Raw genomic sequence first — 21,959 nt, forward strand, 5'->3', positions numbered from 1 at the left:
TCCAGACAAAATTATAACCATTAGGAGATTTTTTAGCTTAACAAGACACAATGTCTTTGCTAATTTCTACTTTATAGCTAAGTGAAACACTCCAGGTTACTATGGCCTGTCCAGGGTGCCACTCTGCACAACTGTCTGGGGTGAGGCACTGTACATGTAGAGTTTAATGTGAATGGTGCCCTCTGGACTCCTTCCAGGCTATTGTTCTGACTATGGCATTTCATATTTACTTGCTTTGCAACACATGTGTATAAAACCCATCAACTCCACGTTTTTATATATTACTATAGAGGAATGCAGTGACTCTAGGAAGAAAATTAGATTGCTAATTCTCTTAGGGCCTAATTCAGACTTTCTCAAATATCATGAAACAGAAGTAGAGTTCTTACATTGTGGCTGCTTTAAATATCACTATTTGAATACATGAGTATTACATGTCTATTCATGTTATCAAAAAAACTTCCATGCCGGCAAATTAAGACATTTCTTAACAATGCAAAGGTCTTTGGTGGGCTTCAAGGTAATTTATCTTTTTTTGTTTTTGTTTTGGCCACACCCTCAGCAGGCAGAACTTCCTGGGACAGGGATCCAACCCACACCCACAGCAGTGACAATACCAGATTCTTAACAGCTAAGCTGCCAGGAAATTCTGTAATTTTTTTAAATGTAGCCTATTAGTCAGCTGAGAGTCTTGATGTCCATGCTTCTGGTGTGTGATTCATTGTGGAATTACTTTACACACTGAAACATGCAGAAGCTATAAATGGACCTAACAACTATGACAGAATTTACATAATGGATTAGAAAAACATGGCAGTTTGAGTTAAAAATCATCTCGAATAACTGCAAAAATTGGCCTTTTTTTAAAAAAGTGCTTTTATTCTTTAATAAAATTGTATCTTATAGAGTTGCAAGTGAACAAAACTTTCATTTTCCCAGTGCGTTCTATATTTCAATTATGTGAGGGTGGATTCTTAACTTTAGATGATTTCCAGAAATCTAAGGTTCTTTCTCTGGATATCCAACTATACCCTAGAATGCAGTATAAGAGAGACGGTTATTTGAGTTTAATTATATCCATTGCAATCTAGGCCCCAAATTCTTTAATTTGTTGAATTCTGCGCCTCTCCTCCTTTTATCTCCTTTTTTCCAAATTAGGCCATAATTAAAAATTATCTCCTTTTAAAAACAAATTAGTCATATATATGTGTCAAGGTAAAGTTCATCCCAGAAAATTAATTTTTAGTTCTATTCACAAATACTGTAAATTACAGCGACTGTATTTTGAAAAAGATTTTTCCCCCATCAACCAAATGGAAGTAGGTTTATGTGAATTTTTTCCAAAATAGATAATGGATAATAAAATGAGTCATTTAATGTCACGGTTTCTTTAACATCATCACAATTTAGTTAAGAATTCAGCAAAAAATATCTAAGATGCTTACCCTAAGAAAATAAGACTGCTGGAGTTCCCGTTATGGTGCAGTGGAACCATAGGTTGTGGGTTTGATCCCCGGCCTCACTCAGTAGGTTAAGGCTCTGGCTTTGCCATGAGCTATGGTGTAGGTCGCAGATGTGGCTGGATACAGCGTTGCTGTGGTTGTGGTATAGGAGGGCAGCCACAGCTCCAATTGGACCCCTAGCCTAGGAATCTCCATATGCCTGAGGGAGCAGCCCCCCACCCCAAAACAAAGAAAATAAGATTGCTTACTTCTCCCTTTCATATTATACTACAACTTTTTTTTTTTTTTTTTTTCCATTGCTTGGGCAGCTCCTGAGGCATATAGAGATTCCCAGGCCAGGGGTTGAATCGGAGCTGTAGCCACAGCCTACGCCAGAGCGACAGCAACATGGGATCCTTAACCCACTGAGCAAGGCCAGGGATCGAACCCTCAACCTCATCGTTCCTAGTCAGATTCATTAACCACTGAGCCACGATGGGAACTCCTATAGGACAACTTTTGAAAAGTATATTTACTTTATCTTCTGGGCTGGAGGTCAGTAACTGAGCCAATTTTATGATAAGTTGTGAGCAAAAGAGTTTAACGGAGGCAAGATGAAGTAAATGAACCCTAGCAAGATACGCCCTTAACTTCTCTTCCAGATTGTAGGGGGAGCATATCACGGACTCCACAAAGAATGTACTTGATGAAAATATTTTCTAAGTTATTATGCTCAAAATGGGAAAAATAGTGCTCTGTACATTAACATGATCTTGGATCTGAAATAATGGGAACATTTAAAACTTATGAAAATATCTACTTTTCTCAAAGAATTGTGCATATGGAACCTAATCTGTTGGAATGCTTAAATCTAAGAATTTTTATGAAACACATGGATGTCATTTTATTTTTATGATATGTTACAAAACATTAAGAATTCGTTAATTACTTTATATTCTCGAGCCATTTATTTTAAAATTTTCCCCATAGTATTCAAAATTATCCATCTCTCTCAAATTAATTTCAAATTTTATATTAAACTAGGACATTGTAGTTAATAATTCTCCACTACCTTGAAATACAGAGTTTATAGTGATTTCACAGTTACATCCCAAGTTGCTAACATGTTTGGGGGTGCTATCTGTCAGTGGAGAAATGGATTGCCATTGTGTGCTTTATAAGAGTGATTTTTGTTACTCTGTGATAAGTAATGCAATATAATTCAAGTCTGTGCTTTAAAGCTGTGACTCTACAGCTAACTAATTCAAGTCTTCTGACGGTCTTTTAAATTAGGCTTCCACGCTTCCACACATTCATTTTTAATCAGTCTAGAAGGTATTACTTTTATTTCCATTTCCATATTAAAGACATTTATATAAGTGGTACAAAATAAATCTAAAATTAGAATTTGCATTGTGTCTCCTATTTGATATATAAGATCCTTACTACAGACAAACATGGCAGAGTAACTTTGAAAGTGCAATGCTCAGAATATTGGCTGAAAAATGGCTTTAGTAATATTTTACATATGTTTAATATTATTTATTTATCATTCCTCATTCGAAAACCTCTTTTACAAAAACAGGTTTTTTGTAAAACTCATACCCCAAAGCACTAAACCAGTCTTTAAAGCATAGAAGACATCTTATAATTCAAAATTAAGTGAAATATGTAAATGTGAAGATTAATACCATACCCTTTCAAAACATACAAATATAAGTAAGAGAAAATAATGAAACCACATCTTAAATAGTCACTCGGCCATCCTGAGTTACACTGATGCTATCTTTATATTAAAGTACCAGATTAGGGAGTTCCTTTTGTGGTGCAGCGGAAATGAATCTGACTAGTATCCATGAGGATGAGGGTTAGATCCCTGGCCTCGCTTCAGTGGGTCGGGATGTGGCATTGCTGTGAGCTGTGGTGTAAGGCACAGATGCAGCTTGGATCCTGCGTGGCTGTGGCTGTGATGTAGGCTGGCAGCTGCAGCTCTGATTCAACCCCTAGCCTGGGAACTTTCATATGCTGTGGGTGCGGCCCTAAAAAGCTTAAAAAGAAAAAAAAAAAACAGATCAAACCAGAAGTTTCTATACCAGATTAATCTGGTGTACCCTCCTCACATGTAAGAAATTGGCCTGAGGGAAAAAACTAAAATAAAAATGCCCATAATTTTATTCACTCATAAATACTATAATATTTCAATATAATCAGTGAATGTTAAGTGGACTTTCAGTTTCTGATTCCATGTAAAATTGTTGAAAAGTTCTACTCACCCATAAGAGCCACAACAAAGGCTGTTCATATATGACAAGATCAATGTACACTCTATTTTACTCATCTTTCAATCTTCTGTAGCACCTATTACAAAGTATAGACTCAAAAAAGTTTTGAATTGAATATAATATATATGGGATAGAGTAAGAAAAATCTTCTAAAGCAGGAATTTAATGCTGGGAGTCCATTTGTTCATTCAGCAAACATTTACTGAATATCTATTATGTCCAGGCATCATTGCAAGTGTTGAGAGATGCAGGTCTAGTGAAATGTATATTCTAGTATGGAGGCATAGACAATGAAATGTAAATTTATATATATTTTATAGTAGTAAGTGTTAAACAGTGATACATTTGTGAATATGTTAGGTGGTGCTATTAACAACTAAAGAAAAGTAAGGAGGACAGACAATGATGGGGTGGGTGTCATTTTAGGTATCAAGGAAAGTTTCTGTTGAGGGGGCATTTGCACAGAGACCTGAATGAAGTGGTGGAGTTAACCAGGTGAATACCTGGGAGAAGAACATTTCGGGTCCAGGGAACTGCAAATGGCTATTCTAAGGATTTTGACTTTTATTCTGAGTAGATGGGAAATCCCAGCTGTGTTTTGAACAGAGGAGCAACCCTGTTTGACTTCTTTTTAGAAGATGATCACTCGGGTTACCGTGTGGAAAGCACGCTATGTGTGTATGGTCAGGGTTTGAGGGTAAGGCAAAGTAGAAAAGGAGGCTATTACAACCATCCAGCTAAGAGATGAAAAGGGTTCAAAATCAACTTCCATGAAAGGATCAGAAAGGTGATAAAAGAATGATTTTCTTAACCAATAGTTCTAATATTTGGAATAGCTGCAATCTTTGAATTTGAATCAACCATGATCTCTATAGAATTTTGTTTTTATCCAATTAGCTATTACTTTTGTTTCTTTTAAATGTAATATAATCATATAGTTGAAAAGTATAAAACAAAAGAGCATACACAGTGAATAATCTACCTCTCAGACTTAGCAACTAGTTGTTGTCACTTTTTGTGAATCCTGCTGGAGCTAATTTACATGCCTACCAGGCATGTATTTTTCCTTTCTTACATTTTTAGACAAATGCCTACATACCTCATATGTCATTCTGTGCTTTTCCTTTTCTATTTAGCAATAGATCTTAGAGGTTTTTTTTTTTTAAAGTAATTAGAAAGTTTTTTAATTTTTAAAATGGGTGTGTATATTTATTCCAGTATATGAATGAACCATAGTTTATTTTAACAGTACCTTATTGATGGATATATAGGTTTTTTTCAAAGCTGTACTGTCACTCATGATGCAAAAATGGCTTCAAAAGATTATTTTTTTCTTCTTACAACCAGAAATGATTTCAAAAGTACTTTAATTGAATTAAAACAGACATTTAAAAAAATTTTCTGATTAGTTTCCACACCATAATTTGTGATTATGGATATATTACTGTTATATATTTTTCTAAACATATTTCTGGGAATCAGGCAAAAAAAAATGCATATACCCCTGCCCTGGGCTTAATAAAATGGTATGAAATTTTGGGAAAAAAGAGGGCCTTGAGGTAAGTGCTTCAGTAATTTCAAAGACAAGAGATATATATTCCCAATGAGAAGACTACCAGAAAAAAAATTTGGAAAAACCAATTTTTGTTTAGAAAAATGTGAATAAACCAGTTTGAGTGAAATGTGGGCATGTGTGGAGTAGGAATGGAAGAAAAGATTAGAAAGGCAAGTGTCTATTTAGGGCTTAAATACTAGGAGTAAGAAGGTAGTTGACAAATAGCATACTTAATTAGGTAGGTAATGAGAAGCCACTGAGGGCTTTCTTTTCTAGCATAATCTGATCCAGCTAAGACCTACTAAAAGGAAAGAAAAGACAGTAGAGTAACTAGAAGGTTCTTGCCATAGCAAATTAAGGAGTATTGGGGCTCTTAAATACACAGATTTCAAATTTTAGGGGGACTCTAAAAACCAAAAGCCAGAGCTTCTAAAGAAGAAGAGCTATTCCTCTTATTAAGGCAAGTTGCTCTCTAAAGATTCTGTTCTTTTTGGTTTTCCCCTGTGCCTATGATTTCTTCTCTACTTTAACATTTATACAAAACTCCCCCTTCCCAAAACAAATCCTTATCATTGGTGTTTAAACAAGAGCTGATCTTGCCAACCCAAAATAGACTATCCCTCAACCTACATTCAACCCTAGCTTTTCACTCTTTCAGCTTCCTTGCACAGACTAATCTGTTCAATGAATTGTATGCACAGCTCCTTTTTTCTTCTATAATATGGGCCACCCCAATTCACTGAAACAGACATCACCAAGACACCAATGCCCTAACTCCTAAAACCAAGAATATCTTTTATTCCTTATCTTGCTTGACCAGACAGGGGTGTCTGACCCTGCTGATCTCTTGCTTCTACTGGAAGACACTTTTTTCCCAGGTTCTTTCCCAGGCTGGTATTCCTCCACCTGCATTTCAGAACCATTTGCAGGCTCATCTTCTCCTGCCCAGTCACTGTATTGTTGATACATCCCAAAGTTCTGTTTTAAGCCTTCCTGTCTTACTCCAAACCTTTCAGTCTACTCCCTGTTCAGTTTTACCCAAACAACTTTCTGGTCATCTCTACACCAATAATTTCCTGATTTCTACCTCTCTAGTCCAGATCTCTCTTCTGAGCTCCAGATTCATAATATCCATTTGGATATCTCAAAGAACCTTCAATGTTAAGTTCAAAACCAAACTCCTGGTACCACCTGTCTTTATTTCCAAAATTACCTAGTCCTTATTCTAGCATTCCTTTTCTGCTAATAGCATCACCCTACATCTATTGTAAGAGCCAAATCCAGGGATCATTCTCACTGTCACACTCTACCTCCATCCCCACATTCAATTACTAAGTCCTATAGATTTTACCTCCTAAATATTTCTCTAATCAAGTCAGTTCTTTGTATCTCAACCATAACCACCTTGGTCCAAACTGCCATCATTTTTCACCTGAACTACAGCCTCTTTAGTGATCACACGAAGGGTCCCTTCTTGCTATCTTTTAATCTGTTCTCCACACAGCAGCCAAAGTGATATTTTAAAAATGCAAATCTAAACATCACCATTGCTCTGCTTAAATTCTTGACATCTTCATTGTTCAAAACCGATATGTCCTAAAATCATCATGTTCAAGGCCTATATGTCCTACTCTCTACCTACCTCTAGTTTCATTTGATAGCAGGCTCTTTTTTCCTTTTTTCAAATTTAAAAGAGGGTGTAGCTAGAGTATAAGCCTTTTGCACATGCCTAAAATACTCTCTTTTCCCTTTTCCTAGTTAAGTCCTATCCATCTTTTAGAACACAGCCCAAACATTACATCCTTAAGAAGTCTTCCATGATCCCCCAGACTAAGTCACATCCTAACTTTTTGGATTCTTGTCTTTATAGCACTTCTAACGATTTAAAAATTATTAATTTTCATAATAACTCAATTAATGCATGTATTTCACTACTAGACAATAACATTCATTAAGACCTGTACCTACAAGATTTTTGCTCTTCACTATACCTCTTAGACTTAGCACACTGCCTGGAACATCTGGACATTTGATAAATACTGATAACATGGATGAATAAGTGATTGGAGAAAGAGTCTTTATTATTTGACAACAGAATTAAAGCAGGGGTAGGAGAAAAAAATAATTAGAGTGTCTTTGAGAAGTTTCAGGCCCTAATAACAGGGACAATGGTAAAATGATTAACAAAAAATGCAGTTGTGATGGGGTGAGGAAATTCTGTAGGGGAAAACGAGAAATCAGTTTGGGCATCTATTTAGGCTGCTCATGGGATCCACAGTGGAGAAGTCCAACAAACAACTGGAAATACAAGTGATAGCTGAGAAAAGAGGCTGAGGCTGGAGACATCTATTTTGGAACCACATGATAAGATGAGAGATGAAACCCTGGGGATGGATAAGATTCCTGATGAATTAAGAACAGAGAGAAGAAAAACTTATTTTGAGGAAAGAATCTTGGGAAGCTGCTAAATTCAAAAGGTAAAATGAGGAAGAGAAATCAGCACAGGATACAGAAAAGAGGCCATCAGAAAAGCTGGATATACAAGACAGCAAGAAAATAGGGGTCAAGACAAGTGAAAATTCCAAAGGAAAAATAATTAAAAATACATACACAATTAACAAGGAAAAACCATAGTTTCACTGAAGTATAACAACATCTTAAATGCTAACATACTTTTTTATAATATCAAAAAAACCCATAAAATAATCAGAAAATAACGCAGGAGGTCTTTGTATCCTAGAAGAACATTTCATAATATTGGACAGAAAGTTTAGTGATAGTCGTGTCATGGAGATAAGGGACCTATTTATACCTACTCTTCCGAGGAAAATTATAGCACTTCACCATCACTTCAAAGAGCTGAGGAACACACAACTACAGAGAGAACACAGCAACCAGAAAGATTGTAAACATAATGTCAGGTTAAAAATTACTCTGAATTCAATAATAAAAATAGTGATGAAGAGTTACCATTTATTGTTTGCTGTATATCATAGACTGTGCTAAATACATTACAGACTGCGCTAAATACATTACAGACTGCATCTGCTTTAATCCTTATAAAGCATGTGAGGCAGGTATTATTAATCCAAATATGCAGAGACTCTGAAAAGTTAACTGTCTAATATCACATTACCAGAAATAGAAGACCCTGGACTTGAACCCAAGATTCAGCACCATTGAAGCAAATCCTAAGCCCAGGGTCCAAACAGCCTTTACTGGGGAAGATCCCAAACAGAATAGACTCCCTTAGCCAATCAAATAAAAGATGATCTTCATTCCCTTAGAGAGAATGAACTGAAGGTGAAAAAATGTTTGGGGAGATGACCTTTAAGGTCATATAAGGTATAGTATTCATTGCGGAGAATGGATTCAGTAATTCAAAACCAATCTTTGGGTGGCATAAATTAAAGATTAAAAAAGTCCTCTTCAGGACCATTTTAGTCATTCAATGAATAAATGTGCTAGGCAATGGGGGCAGGGAGTAATGAATATGCAATCCTTGTTCTTTTGGAGCCAACAATTGTGTGTGTGTGTGTGTGTGTGCGCGTTTGTATTTGAAACATATGAAATGAATAGTTACCTAAATGAAGTATCTTTACAAACTGATACTTTCATGGAGGAAAATTACTGGGTATTATAAAATTCATTATTGAGAGTGGGGCTAGTTTATACTAAGGAGTCTGGACAAGCTCCTGTGAGGAAGAGACATAGAAGGTGAGAACTGACTGAGGAGTAAAGACCAGAACAAAAGGGAGAGGGGGAGAAGTAGCTTTGTAGATTTACTGAAATAAAAGAAAGCCATTGAGGCTGAACCTAGGCAAACAATGAGGCGAATGACAAGAACCTTTATACTGGTTAGAAACATGAATTTTGAGGATGCTAAGTGACAAAGAGAGTGAAGATTTTGGTATCAAGAGTGGCCATAACCCAATAAGTAACTCCTACTTCCTGCAAATTCCTGACTGACCTTAGCCTCTGATTAGAAGCAGTGGACTGACGAAGGTCTACTGAAGAAGACCAGTTGCTATGACCTTTGGGGTCCGGCCACTTGATCCCTCTCAATATGAAATGAATAGATTCCTAACAGACCAATTGCTCAGTTATTGGAGCAACAATTCTTACACACAGTAGCTCATTCACTTGTCTGTCAAGACAGCCCCAGGTCAGAACACAAAATCAGGGATTTATGTATCCTTCAGTCAATTTGATCAAATAACTAAATTGGATAAAATCATCTCTCAAAACAATGCTTGTTTGGCCTGAAATATAAAACCTAGATATCATGTAAGTTAAAACATTTGAATCAAAAGATTTTCTGGGAAAATGCTAACCAAGTCAGAAAAATATCATTTGCTTAAAAAAAGAGAATAGTACTAGATGTTACTAAATAATTTCAGAAAAACCTCAACAATGTGGACTAATTTGGGTAATGGCCAAAATGAAATGGTAAAAAAAAAAAAAAAAAATTTGAAAAAGTAGACCATTTTTGAAGAAATGTTGTTAGCTACCAGAGATTCTAGGTGATATGTTAAAATATATGAAAATTATTTTAAAATATATCATTGCTTCTATTTTAATGAGTGCCCTTAAAGTGCTTACAGGAGCTTGGAAAAGTTGGTTCTGTTGGTATTTGAAATCTTGGTGCTTCTGCCTCCTTTGCAGCACTCATGTGCATTGTCTTTGAAAAAAGAATTTAGACCAAACAAAAGTATAATTCAGCCCATACCTGAATTATCACAAATCCCTCATTAATGTCATCCAAATTAACAAGAATTTACTACAATTATAAAAATGGAAATTTATGCAAAAGACAATTACTCAATGTCTAGATCTTTAGAAAACTAGCTTGAAGAGAATGTCTTTCAGATATTCAAATTTTGTATTTTTTAATCTACATCTGCAAATTCAGTAGTTCTATTCTGGCATTTTACAAATATAGACATCCACCATTTTCCCCACACTTACAGATGTTAATGAATACCCCCTTCTATGACCATCTGTGTAAATGTATAAATTAAATCTTAAAAAGAGATTGCTGGTATTTTTAGTTTAAAAGTGCATATAGGGCATTTTGTTGGCCTACACAATTTAAATTACAAAACTATAACAAATAACCTAAGTGTCCCTTTAATGAATCTACTCTTTTCCATTCCTCTCAAATGATATAAGAAAAGGCCAAAAATTCAAGGCATGAACCAGTAAATCATCACATAAAAAGGCCCTCTAGGTGTCTCTCAAGTAATAATACAGGATGTTATTTCTTGCCAGAGCAAAAACCAGGTAGTCACCTGAAGCTCACAGGTCGGAGATAATGAAACCTACATTTCAGAGAACATTCAGTGGGCATTATTAAAGATAAAAAGAAAACTATTTGGTGATTATAAGTCAGCACTACTTATCTCCATGCCAAATGTAACATGTATATAAAGTAGAACTAGAATTCCTATCAATGGAATAACAAACGTCCGTGATATATGGGGCGGGGGCGGGGGAGTGGTGGGAGGCAGATGTCCACTTCAGTCCAGGAGATAAGGGGCTGCATTATCTGTAGATAGTTTAAAAATAATACAACTGACTAAAAATAGTTCTGCTTTTTATTATCATTACATGCTGACAATTCTAAACACAATAATAAAATACCTCTCCCTGAAAAAATTTTGTGAGTCTAAGTTTTAAGCAATTGTTGTAATTACAGTTGAATTTTAATAATATATATGTAAACTTAAAATCTGCATATTTTATTACTTATCTTTTAAATAGCTACATGGAAGTTAATACAAGAACTTGTAGTTATACCATCAAACTCCCAATTCACAATGACTCTGCTCCACCGACTCATTTTTTTTTCGATTTTTTTTATTACTCAAATGAATTTATCACATCTGTAGCTGTATAATGATCATAACAATCTGATTTCATAGGATTTCCATCCCACAGCCCAAGCACATCCCCCCACCCCCCAAACTGTCTCCTCCAGAGACCATAAGTTTTTCAATGTCTGTGAGTCAGCATCTGTTCTGCAAAGAAATTCCGTCTGTCCTTTTTTCAGATTCCACATGTCAGTGAAAGCATTTGATGTTGGTGTTCCACCGACTCATTTTGATAGTAAATTCCTCAAGGTTAAGAATCACTTAAGTTCCTTTCAGATGCAGTCTGAGTCTGCAAACCCTGTGCCACTCACATTCTAGCATTTCAATAGTTGATTTGAAATAAACAATGAAACTGATAGTAATTGTAAAGAGAAAGAAAACAGAACTTGAAATACTTTTGATTCTCATTTTACATGACTAATTAGAATTTTTATTTATTTATTTATTTATTTTGCCTTTTCTAGGGCTGTTCCCATGGCATATGGAGGTTCCCAGGCTAGGCGCCTAATCGGAGCTGTAGCCACCAGCCTACACCAGAGCCACAGCAACTCGGGATCCGAGCCGTGTCTGCGACCTACACCACAGCTCACGGCAATGAAAAATCCTTAACCCACGGAGCAAGGCCAGGGATCGAACCTGCAACCTCATGGTTCCTAGTCGGATTTGTTAGCCACTGTGCCACGACGGAAACTCCTAGAATTTTTATTTGTGTTTAAACTTTGAGTGAGATAGTGTTGAGATGTATTATTCTTATCTGGTAAACAGAAATTTTAGCTTATACATGACAGATATTACTGACTTTGATTAGCTTTAAAATTAAAAGTTATGGGGGTTCCCTGGTAGCCTAGTGGTTAAGGATCCAGCATTGTCACTGCTGTGGCTCAAGTTTGATCCCTGGCCTGGGAACATCTGTACACCACAGGTGTGGCCAAAAAAATTAAAATGTATGCTTCTTTTTAAGTTATGTGCTGTTAAATTAAGGAATGAAGAAGAAAATATCAGTAGTGCAATTTAGTAGGTACATAAATTGTGCCTTTCATATAATTTTGATTTTATTAAAATTTACTTCTTTGCTACTGTAAGGTGATTATTCATTACTGTGACAGAATGATACATAGCTTTATGCTTTTTCTCATTTAAAAATACATTATTGCAATAAAAAGGAGCAATTCTTTACATTTTGCCTTTTTTGTACTGTACCATTAGTGGTATAGTAATATATTGAAACTTTAATAAAGTTTCTAAGGGAGTTCCCGGTGTGGCTCAGTGGATTATGAACCCAGCTAGTATCCATGAGGATTCAGATTCAATCTCTGGCCTTGCTCAGTGGGTTGGGGATCTGGCATTGCCATGAACTGTGGTGTAGGTCGCAGACAGGCTCGGATCCTGCGTTGCTGTGGCTATGGTATATAGGCTGGCAGCTACAGCTCTGATTTGACCCCCTAGCCTTGGAGCTTCCATATGCCTCTGTGTAGCCCTGAAAAGCAAAAAAAAAAAGTCTCTGAGTTTGTTTCTTTCCTGGCTTTTCTTATTATTCATGTAATTTCCCAATTATTTCCGAAAATGACTTTGTCCTATAGAGGGAATGTTAAAATTGATTGGCTCTCGGTGTCAGAAATGTTAGGTATGCCACAGTTGGGATCTGAAATACACTTCTGTCTGAAGGAAACGCAAATTAATAAAGGTTGAATCATATTCTCAGCCCCTAAAAGTCAGAATCTAAACAGAGTGAAGAATTCTTGGCAGTTCTTATTCACCAGATCTGTTTTCTGAGTAGTGAATACAGTATTTGTTTTTCATGTGTCCTGGAAGACAGAACTAAAGGGAGGGGAAAAAAGACTAAGGTTTCTTTTTCTCTTTTTATAAAGATTTAGATATGATGAAACACTAAAAATGATTAAATCCTGGAACATGTGGCCAAATGAAGCTGTGGAACATTTCAGTCTGTGGAAATGGAAGAGTCAATCACCTTAACCATCCCCCCAAGGGATCATGGTTTCAAGTATGTAGACAGATACAATTTTGCACTATTTTAGGGGGTTCACAGACACCCTTCAGCCTATCCATAGACCACATCCTCAAGAAGCTGTATTTGTTTCAGCGCTAGTATTAAATAATTCTTCAATTTTCTCCCCCTCAAATGTGGACCGTCTCTCAAGCCTTTCAAGGTTTCACTTCCTCCATGAACTTCTGTATAGAGATAATATAGTGGAGAGTATCTAATATAGAGCCTCGCAGGAGAACAGGCATCTGTGAAATGCTAGCTTTCTGCTTTTAATTATTCTAGCCCAGGCGCTGTCTACTTTCCTAAATTTATATTACACTACAGTTAACATCACACAGTTCAGCAGGTTCTAAGTGTCTTAGTTTTGTTTCTCTAGCTAGCTAATCAGGTCTATGAGGGTCGAGAACCTGTCTTACATTTCCTGAATCTTCCTTTCTAGGCAGGATCTATTTTGACACTCTTCTCCTATCTCTGGCTAAATTGACATCTTCTTTACTCTCCTTGAAGAACTCATATTGATCAGCAATACCATTTTTTTTTTTCCATCAAAGGTTTTTAGCTTGAAATCTTAGAAACTGGCTAAAGCAATATTTCATATGCTGTCCTCCTGCCCCCTCTCCCACAACAGGCTATACCTCTTAGAGTTCCTTATTGCTAGTCAGATCCCTTCCTCAAACAAACAAAACAAAATGAAAGAAAAACCGATCTTTATGCTGTCCCACCATATCTAAAGTTCTCCAGCCTCCAGGGCAAGTGCTGTCACTTTATTCAAAGAGCTGCTTGAGAGATGAAAGTAGCTAAACATTCCCTCTTTTGCAGGATGTTCTGAACTGTATTAAATCAGCAGCTTGCTCGGAAGCAATGGAGAAGGCAAAATTACTTCTTGTTGCATCCAGCTTTTTTGTTTTGTTGTGTTTTTGTCTTACACATGTAATATTATTTTTCTGGTTGCAAAACTTGTGAAAATTACAGCCAATTGCCCACTCAAGCATACAAAATAAAAGACAAGCTATGGGAAACCAATCATGTACTAAATAAAGCCTGAATATATACCTTAAACCAGCAACTAATTATTTAGGAAACCTACAGGTTTTCAGCCTAGAAATTCTACCTGATTTGTAGTTGTAGGTTGCTAAATGTTTAGCTGAAGAATCCCAAACCACAAAAATTGAGTGAAACATTATCTTATGGTTAAGGACTCCACAACCAATCTTAACTAAAGAAATCCATACCAAACAAACAAGAAAAATACACAAGCCTTCAACAATCTTCCCCAACTCACAAAGTGGGCAAGACAATTCTCAGATGACAAAAATCACCAACGAGGAATTCCCCTCGTGGTGCAGCAGAAATGAACCCAACTAGGAACCATGAAGTTGCAGGTTCGATCCCTGGCCTCGCTCGGTAGGTTAAGGATCCAGCGTTGCCATGAGCTGTGGTGTAGGTCTCAGACTTGGCTTGGATCCTGCATTGCAGTGACTGTGGCTCCAACTTGACCCCTAGCCTGGAAACCTCCACATGCCACTACTGTGGCCCTAAAAAGCAAAAAAAAAAGTCACCAATGAAATGACTTGAAAATCCTTTCAGGAATCTTTTACTTTTGTCTAAGAGTTACTAATACAGGCATTTACATAGGGAAAAAAAAGAAGACCTATAGTATTATTTAAAAGGTGTCATTAATGTTTGATTGGCAAACCAACATTTAATAGAAATGCACCAAAGCTTGCAGCATTAATGGTGAATCATAGGTAAGGCACCTATATGTTTTAAGAAAAGCCCCAAATGATTGAATTTTGTGTTGCACAATTTTCCCATTAATTAAATATAGGATCTGGTGAGTCTCTAGAAGTCAAAATGCTTGCTTTTTAAAAACTTCACTTTATCCTAGTCTTCACTTTCTTTCAGTGATGAATTTAAAATCAGTCCTAAATTATCAAATGCCCATTTAAAATAAGGTAGTTCTGAGAAAGATAAACATTTTGGTAATATGACAGTACTACTTTCAAGGCAGTTTTAAAATAATTTAATAAGTAACTACTATGTGCTTTAAAAAAGCTGATTAGATTTTTTTTAAAGAGCGTTCTTAAACAGCAGTTATTGAAGAAAATTTTAGCTTGGTATGTTCCTTCTCCTCGTAACCACACTATATTTCTGTCATGTTGAAGCAAAAAATGTTCATCATTTTGTCAGCTCTGCCTGCAAAGCAGAGAATTACCTTCCCAAGCTCCTGAGATTTATGCTTTTAATTACCTCCTATCTGCTCCACTACCCTCCAAACCTAAGAATCAATATAAATAGTCTTTATTTATGGGAAAAATGTAAAATGTTTGACAAAAGCAGGCTATCATTTTCTAGATTTCCATTGGATGCTATTGATTCCTTGTATCTTCAGTAACTTTCTTCCTGACAGAATCAGTTGGTTTTTCAAACTTACAAAATCATTCATTTATCTAACAATTTGTACTGCTTAACGGCAGATGTAAACTTGACAACTAGCTTTCACCTCCCAACCCAGCTGTGAGCATATTATCATGGTCATATCTCTTTATTTAATGATCAGCTGCAGAATTCAGTTTGAGTGTGACTTTTTCTAAACCCCTTCATCATAAACTCATTTATTAGTGAGGACCAACTTCCATGGCTTATTCCACTTCTGAATGGGGGGCCACTGTTAGCATAGGTGAAACTTAGCAGCTAGGTACCAGTATTCTTAAAGCTCTGCCTCTCACATTTTATCAGCACCAATTCTTAGGAAAAAAACCCAACAAATTATACATATATACTTATACGTAATTGTGTGTACACAATTTATATATGACTACATAATTATAAACATAGTATAAGTTAATAGACTACATAAGTTGCTCTCGTGTCGAGGGCTTCAAGAGAAAGATAGAATGTATGAATGGGGAGCAGGCAGTGATTGTACGTGAGCATGTGAGAGGAGGGAAGAGTTAGGTTGACCAGTAGACCTAATGTGTGTCTGTATTTGTTGGACATATCTGGCAGTGGTGATGTAAGGAGGGCCAAATATTAGAAGATGGACTGTTCAAGGTTTTCCTTGACATGTCAGCTATCAAAGGCCATGTCTAAAAATTTAGGAAATATAGGATTTTTTTTTTTTTTTTTTTTTTTTGTCATTTTAGGGCCACACCTGTGGCACATGGAAGTTCTCAGGCTAGCGGCTGAATCAAAGTTGCAGCTGCTGGCCTATGCCATAGCCACAGCAACTTGGGATCTGAGCGGTGTCTGCGATCTACACCACAGCTCACAGCAATGCCAGATTCTTAACCCACTGAGTGAGGCCAGGAGTCGAACCCACATCCTCATGGGCAATAGTCGGGCTCATTACCACTGAGCCACAACAGGAAGTCCTAAGATAAATTTTTTAAAACATTAGATTGGTTTGAGTTTTAAATAATATGCTCAATATTTTTTAAAAAAATTATGCCCTAGGGGCTTTTCAAGTGAAAAATACCGCAGACTTTAAACCAATGAATCATTATTAGTCTAAAAACATCTTAATGAAGATACTATGAGTGTCTATGAGAGAAAGGAAAAAGAATGTGATTTTTATACTTTTGTGCAGGAGAAAGAGGAAGAAGGGGGAAGAGAAGGAAGAGAACAAGGGAAGGAGAAACATGATAGTTTAGTAGAAAGAGAAACACTGAGGACTGGTAGACAGAATTTCTAGAGTTAAAACCAACTGTGGGCAGCCAACAGCAGAACACGCAGTGCCCTAGAAGAGTGTGACACAGTAACAAACAAAAAGTTTGATCCTTCAGAAAGTGGAAGCAGGTGCCCTTGCGGCTAAGTGCCTCTTTTACTTTTGCTGCAAAGCTACAGCTTTGAACAAAGTGACTAAGTGGGTCCTATTTCCCTGCTGCTTTGACTCCCCAGGGAAGCAGCTGCACCTGATATGGGGGACCTGCTGCCTCTTGGCAGCTGGTGGAGAGGTGGTTAGGCCTGGGGGCCAAAGGAGACGGAGGGTCAGCCAGGAGTGTGTGGAAAGGGCATTTATGTGGGACCCAAAGTTGTGGCTTTCTCGCTAGTCTCATGACTGCTGAGATCCCTGCTGGATGACAGAGAATGCCAGGGCCTCTAGCAGAAACAGCACTAAAGCCTCTTAAGTGGCAGATGGCCGATGGGGGCCATTTGTTTATGCAAGACAGATAATTTGTATTGTCTTATATAAACTGCTAAAGAAATCAGGAAGTGGGCAAAAGATTAAAACTACAAAAGGAAGGGATATAGATAAAGGCCCAGGAGGGCATACTTAACCTTATCCAAAGGAAAACTGTTAAGATGACAAAGATGCAGAATGCGGAGGGAAGTAGTGTTGCAGACATATCAATTACACACTAATTGCAGTCATATGGAAATTGAGGGTGATTGTCGGATGATTGCACTTTCTGAAATTTCAGAGATTTATAGTAAAGAATGGGAGAGTCAGGTCACCTACAGAAATATTCACACAAACTGGTGGTCACCCTGTCATGTTAACTTCTAAGCAAATCCTTAATTTCCTGTCCCTTTATACTTAATTAGTCTGACGTAAATCAATGAAATGGCATCTTATATTTAGAGACATGAAGAAATAGAACATAGAAAAAAGAACAGTGGGCTAAAACGAGAGAGAGACAGACAGAGAGAGAGAGAGAGAGAGAGAGAGAAAGAGAGAGATTGAGAGAGATACTAGATAACCAAAAACCAAAACCCAAACCAAAACAACACAACAAAATAAAAAACCTAGAGGAGCCACAAAGTAAAATTTTAAAATAATGTGAACTGTAAATGATGTGAAGTTTATAATGCCATTCAAAAAGTAATACTGTAAATTCAAAAAAAATCAAGTGAGTTAGCTTCAAGTGAGTGGGTCAGCAATTACAGACCCTGCATCTCATGCTTAATCAATTGTGTTATTAATGCTGAGTATCAAAATTTCAGGGTCAGTTCCTGAATTAGAATATATAATACTTGATTAAAAAGATCATTGTGCTCTCATTTCGATTTGCCCATGAAGCATAAAGGACCCAGTCATATGCTAAGGGTATTTATGATTAAGTCTGTTCTGAGATTACAACAATAAAATAATATCATCTCTATTTTTAAACATTTAAGAGTATTAAATTGTCCTGATTTTGTGTAAAAATCTACTGAAGGATCTGTTTCCTTTATCCTTCTGGTACTATTCACTAAGAAATTAAAATTAACATGAAAATTAGAAATTATTTGGGATTTGCCAATTTTCAACCTAGCCAAAAAGAAAAAGGTCAGACTCAAAAATATTTGAAAAGCCTATAGTAAAAGCTCTTGTTTCTATCTAGTCTTTTCATAGAAAAACTGAGAGCCTGAAAATTTTGAGTCTTCTTTAAAATTAACTATGGAGCGGTAGAGAATAGTTATTTCCCTGGTAAGGCTTAACTCTAGAAATGTATTTCCCAACTAAAGGGAAGATTCAGATTGAGGCTTATCAGGTTATGTCTATACTAGAGTTGCTGTGCACTTGTTCACTGGTGAGGAAGAGGGGATTCAGGCCCAGGATAATTTTATTCACTGCCCAGCTTAAACTGTGTTAGGAAAAAGCAAGGTAGCTAAGAAGAAACTGGGGATACAGGTACTATACACATTTGTGCAAGTGTCTGGGACTCAGTTGGAAAGACACACTATTACTGGACTGCAATGCCTGCCCCCTGGCAAAGTTAATGGTGTCAATTTGCAAAGGTTCATTGGGGAAATGTTCGTGATTAATGCTTTCTCATTTGCATAACACTGTATTGTGTAAATAAAGCTGTAGCCTTTTGCTTTCCAACAGTGGAGTTCTACTGAGATGATAAAAGCTGGACAAAGGGGGCTACCAGACACTTAAACTAGGTCACATTGAATTTTAATGCACAAAGCCAGCCCTGATACATTTTATCTGGGTAATGGAGAATGGCAGAATGCAGTCTGTTTACTGTGCAAATCTGCCTTCCAGATTTTTCAATAAACATATTTTCTACACTGAAGAGTGAAGCCAATTCAGTCTCAGGCTGATTTAGAAATGTTATTAAAGAAAATAAGAATGAGAATCTTCTTAATTCTTACATTAAAATGTAAATAGGGTAATTATAAAATAATAAACTCTCCCCCAAATAAAGAATGCTCAGTTTCAGAGCTCAGTTATGCAGATTATAGCACCATTACTAAACACTGAGAACATGTATATGTCACACTTGTGAATTTGTCATCCAGACTCTGTGGCTTTACTGCCCAGAGTCTAAGCATGACTCAGAAATTTAATTTCTTTCTCCATTATCAACAGAGCTTTTGAGTGGTGACAAGGAAGCTGGTGGCCACATGTTCACGTGTGTACATTTGTCCACATCTCCGTTAGTAAATGCAAAGAAAATTACTGACATAGAATGAAGCTCAAGTCAAAGGTAAATCCACTTCCAAAGCAATTCTGGAGTGTAGAAAAAAGCCGGGCACACCTCCCCACACCCCACCTATGACACAAAAAACAAAACTTGCAGTATACTTTCTTGGTCTTAGCCATTCTGCCTGTAAGATGGAGGTGTTTATATCCTGTCCTTCTAAAGAAGTATCATGGAAATTACTTTTAATCATAGAGCTGGAATGGTCCTTGCAAAGATCACATCCTTCGTTTTAGGTTATCTTATAGAAGAGGAAACTGAGGCCCACAGTGGTGAAGTGGTTTATCAATTTCAAAATTAGGAATTAAATCACATTCAAGGACTCAATTTAGTGTTCTATACATGCGGCCTTTCTATGTACAGAATAATTAAAATAAAGAGCAAAAGGCCTGGAACATGTTCTAAGAGGGTCGAAGAAATTTAATCCTTGAATGCTTCATTCGCTAGCAAAAGTTGCTACTGGTCTCTGGAACCAGCTCTGTAGGGTGCATGGCATAAAGCAGGAGCACAATAAATGCGAAGAAAAATGAGTAATGTTGTTACATTTGGCAACATAATATAATGGGAGAGTTGTGGATTTAGAGGCAAGAGACTCCCCAAACTATTTTCTAAAATACTTGCACCATTGTATATTTCTATCAACAATGAATGAATTTCCAGTTGCTCCTCATCCTTGCCACTTGGTACTCATTTGTTTAATTTTCATCATTGTAATAGATATAGTGGTATGTGTGGTGTGCATTTCCTTAATGACTAATGATGTTAAACATTGTTCTACATACTTATTTGTCATTCATATTTTTTCTCTGGTAAAGTGCTTATTTAATCTTTTGACTATATATTAGTGAGCTTTAAGTTATTAGATAGTCTGCATGCAAGTGGTGTTTTACAAATATTTTTTCCTGGTTGTAGCTTTTCTTTTCATTTTCATAACAGTATAATGTGTCATTTGAAGAATAGAAATTTTTAATTTTGATGAAGTCTAATATATAAGCATTTTTATAATTCTTGTTTTTGTTTCTTGAGAAATCTTTGCCTAGTTCAAGGTCACGTAAATTTTTTCCTATGTTTTCTGATGAAGTTTTATAGTTTTAAGTTTATAGTTCTATATGTAATCTATTTGAATTAATTTTTGTATTTCGTGTAAGGTAGCAGTCAAGGTTCTTTTTCAAATTTACACGTGGATATCCAACTGCACTATTGTTGCAAATATGCAAAGCTTAGCCCGTCTCCTTTGTATTGCCTTTGTAACTTTGTTGAAGATCAACTGGTCTATTCTGTTCTACTAATCAGTATGTTTACTATTCTGTCACTATTACTACAGTCTTGATTACTATAGGTTTTATGAGTACTGAAATCAAGAAGTATAAGTCCTCAAAATTTGTTCTTTCTTAAAAAATGTTTTGGCTATTATAGGGCTTTTCTTTTCTATACACATTTAAGAAATAGCATAGCGTTTTCTACAAAAAAGCCTTATGGGATTTTAATCTGTGTTGTGCTGGGTCTATAGATAAATCTGAAGAGAAATAACATTTCTAAGGATATTTTGAATGAATTGATACTAAACATTCCTCAATTTATTTAGGAACATTTTAATTCGTGAATAGGGATTTGAGAAGGATTTTATAAGGTGCCAAAAAAATTCATTGGGTTTTTGGTTGAAATTGCATTAAATATACTTTTATAAACATGATAAACATCTCTCTGCCTTTCCAATGACTCTAACATTCATTATGTTTCCTATGCTGATTTGGCAAAACATCTTTTAATGGTATATGTAAACAACGGTGTTATTATTTCAGTATTTCCAAATGAATCTTATAATATACCCTTTGCAAAATGACTTCTATAGTGAGATAACCCAGGAAATACCACATATATAATATATAGCTGCAAGATTCAGATTTGTATTGGTCATCGGCTTTACTTGATAACTGGGTATTATAAACATTCTAATATTCTTTATTTTGATTTCATATTATTTCTACATTTTAAAATTGACTTTCATGAAGTATTGATTTGTACCTGTTTTTTTCTTTTTTGGCTGCCCCACGGCGTATAGAGTTCCCAGGTCAGGAATGAGCTTCAAGCCGCAGTTTCGATCTATGCCATATTTGCAGCAACACAGGATCCTTTAACCCACTATGCCAGCTGGGGATCTAACCTGCATTGTGGTGCTGCAGAGATGCTGCCAATCCTGTTGCACCACAGTGGAAACTCCTACCCTTTTCTTGTTATCATTTTTTTTTTTTAAACAGGATAGTTATGCTGGCCAGATAAAATAATTCACAAAGCTTTCTCTGTACTTCCATGTTCTAGGAAAATATAAATTGCATAATAAATTATTCTCTCAGGTATTTAATATGATTTGGCACACATACATAAA

General features: G+C 36.2%; 1 protein-coding gene across 8 annotated transcripts in view; it reads right to left on the reverse strand.

The window, feature by feature from the left end:
• The window catches only part of ZNF385B (zinc finger protein 385B), a 427,166-nt gene that overhangs the window by 44,126 nt on the left and 361,081 nt on the right, over positions 1-21,959 (reverse strand). The window lies entirely within an intron of this gene.

Source organism: Sus scrofa, chromosome 15 (genome assembly GCF_000003025.6).
Source record: "Sus scrofa isolate TJ Tabasco breed Duroc chromosome 15, Sscrofa11.1, whole genome shotgun sequence".
NCBI lineage: Eukaryota > Metazoa > Chordata > Mammalia > Artiodactyla > Suidae > Sus > Sus scrofa.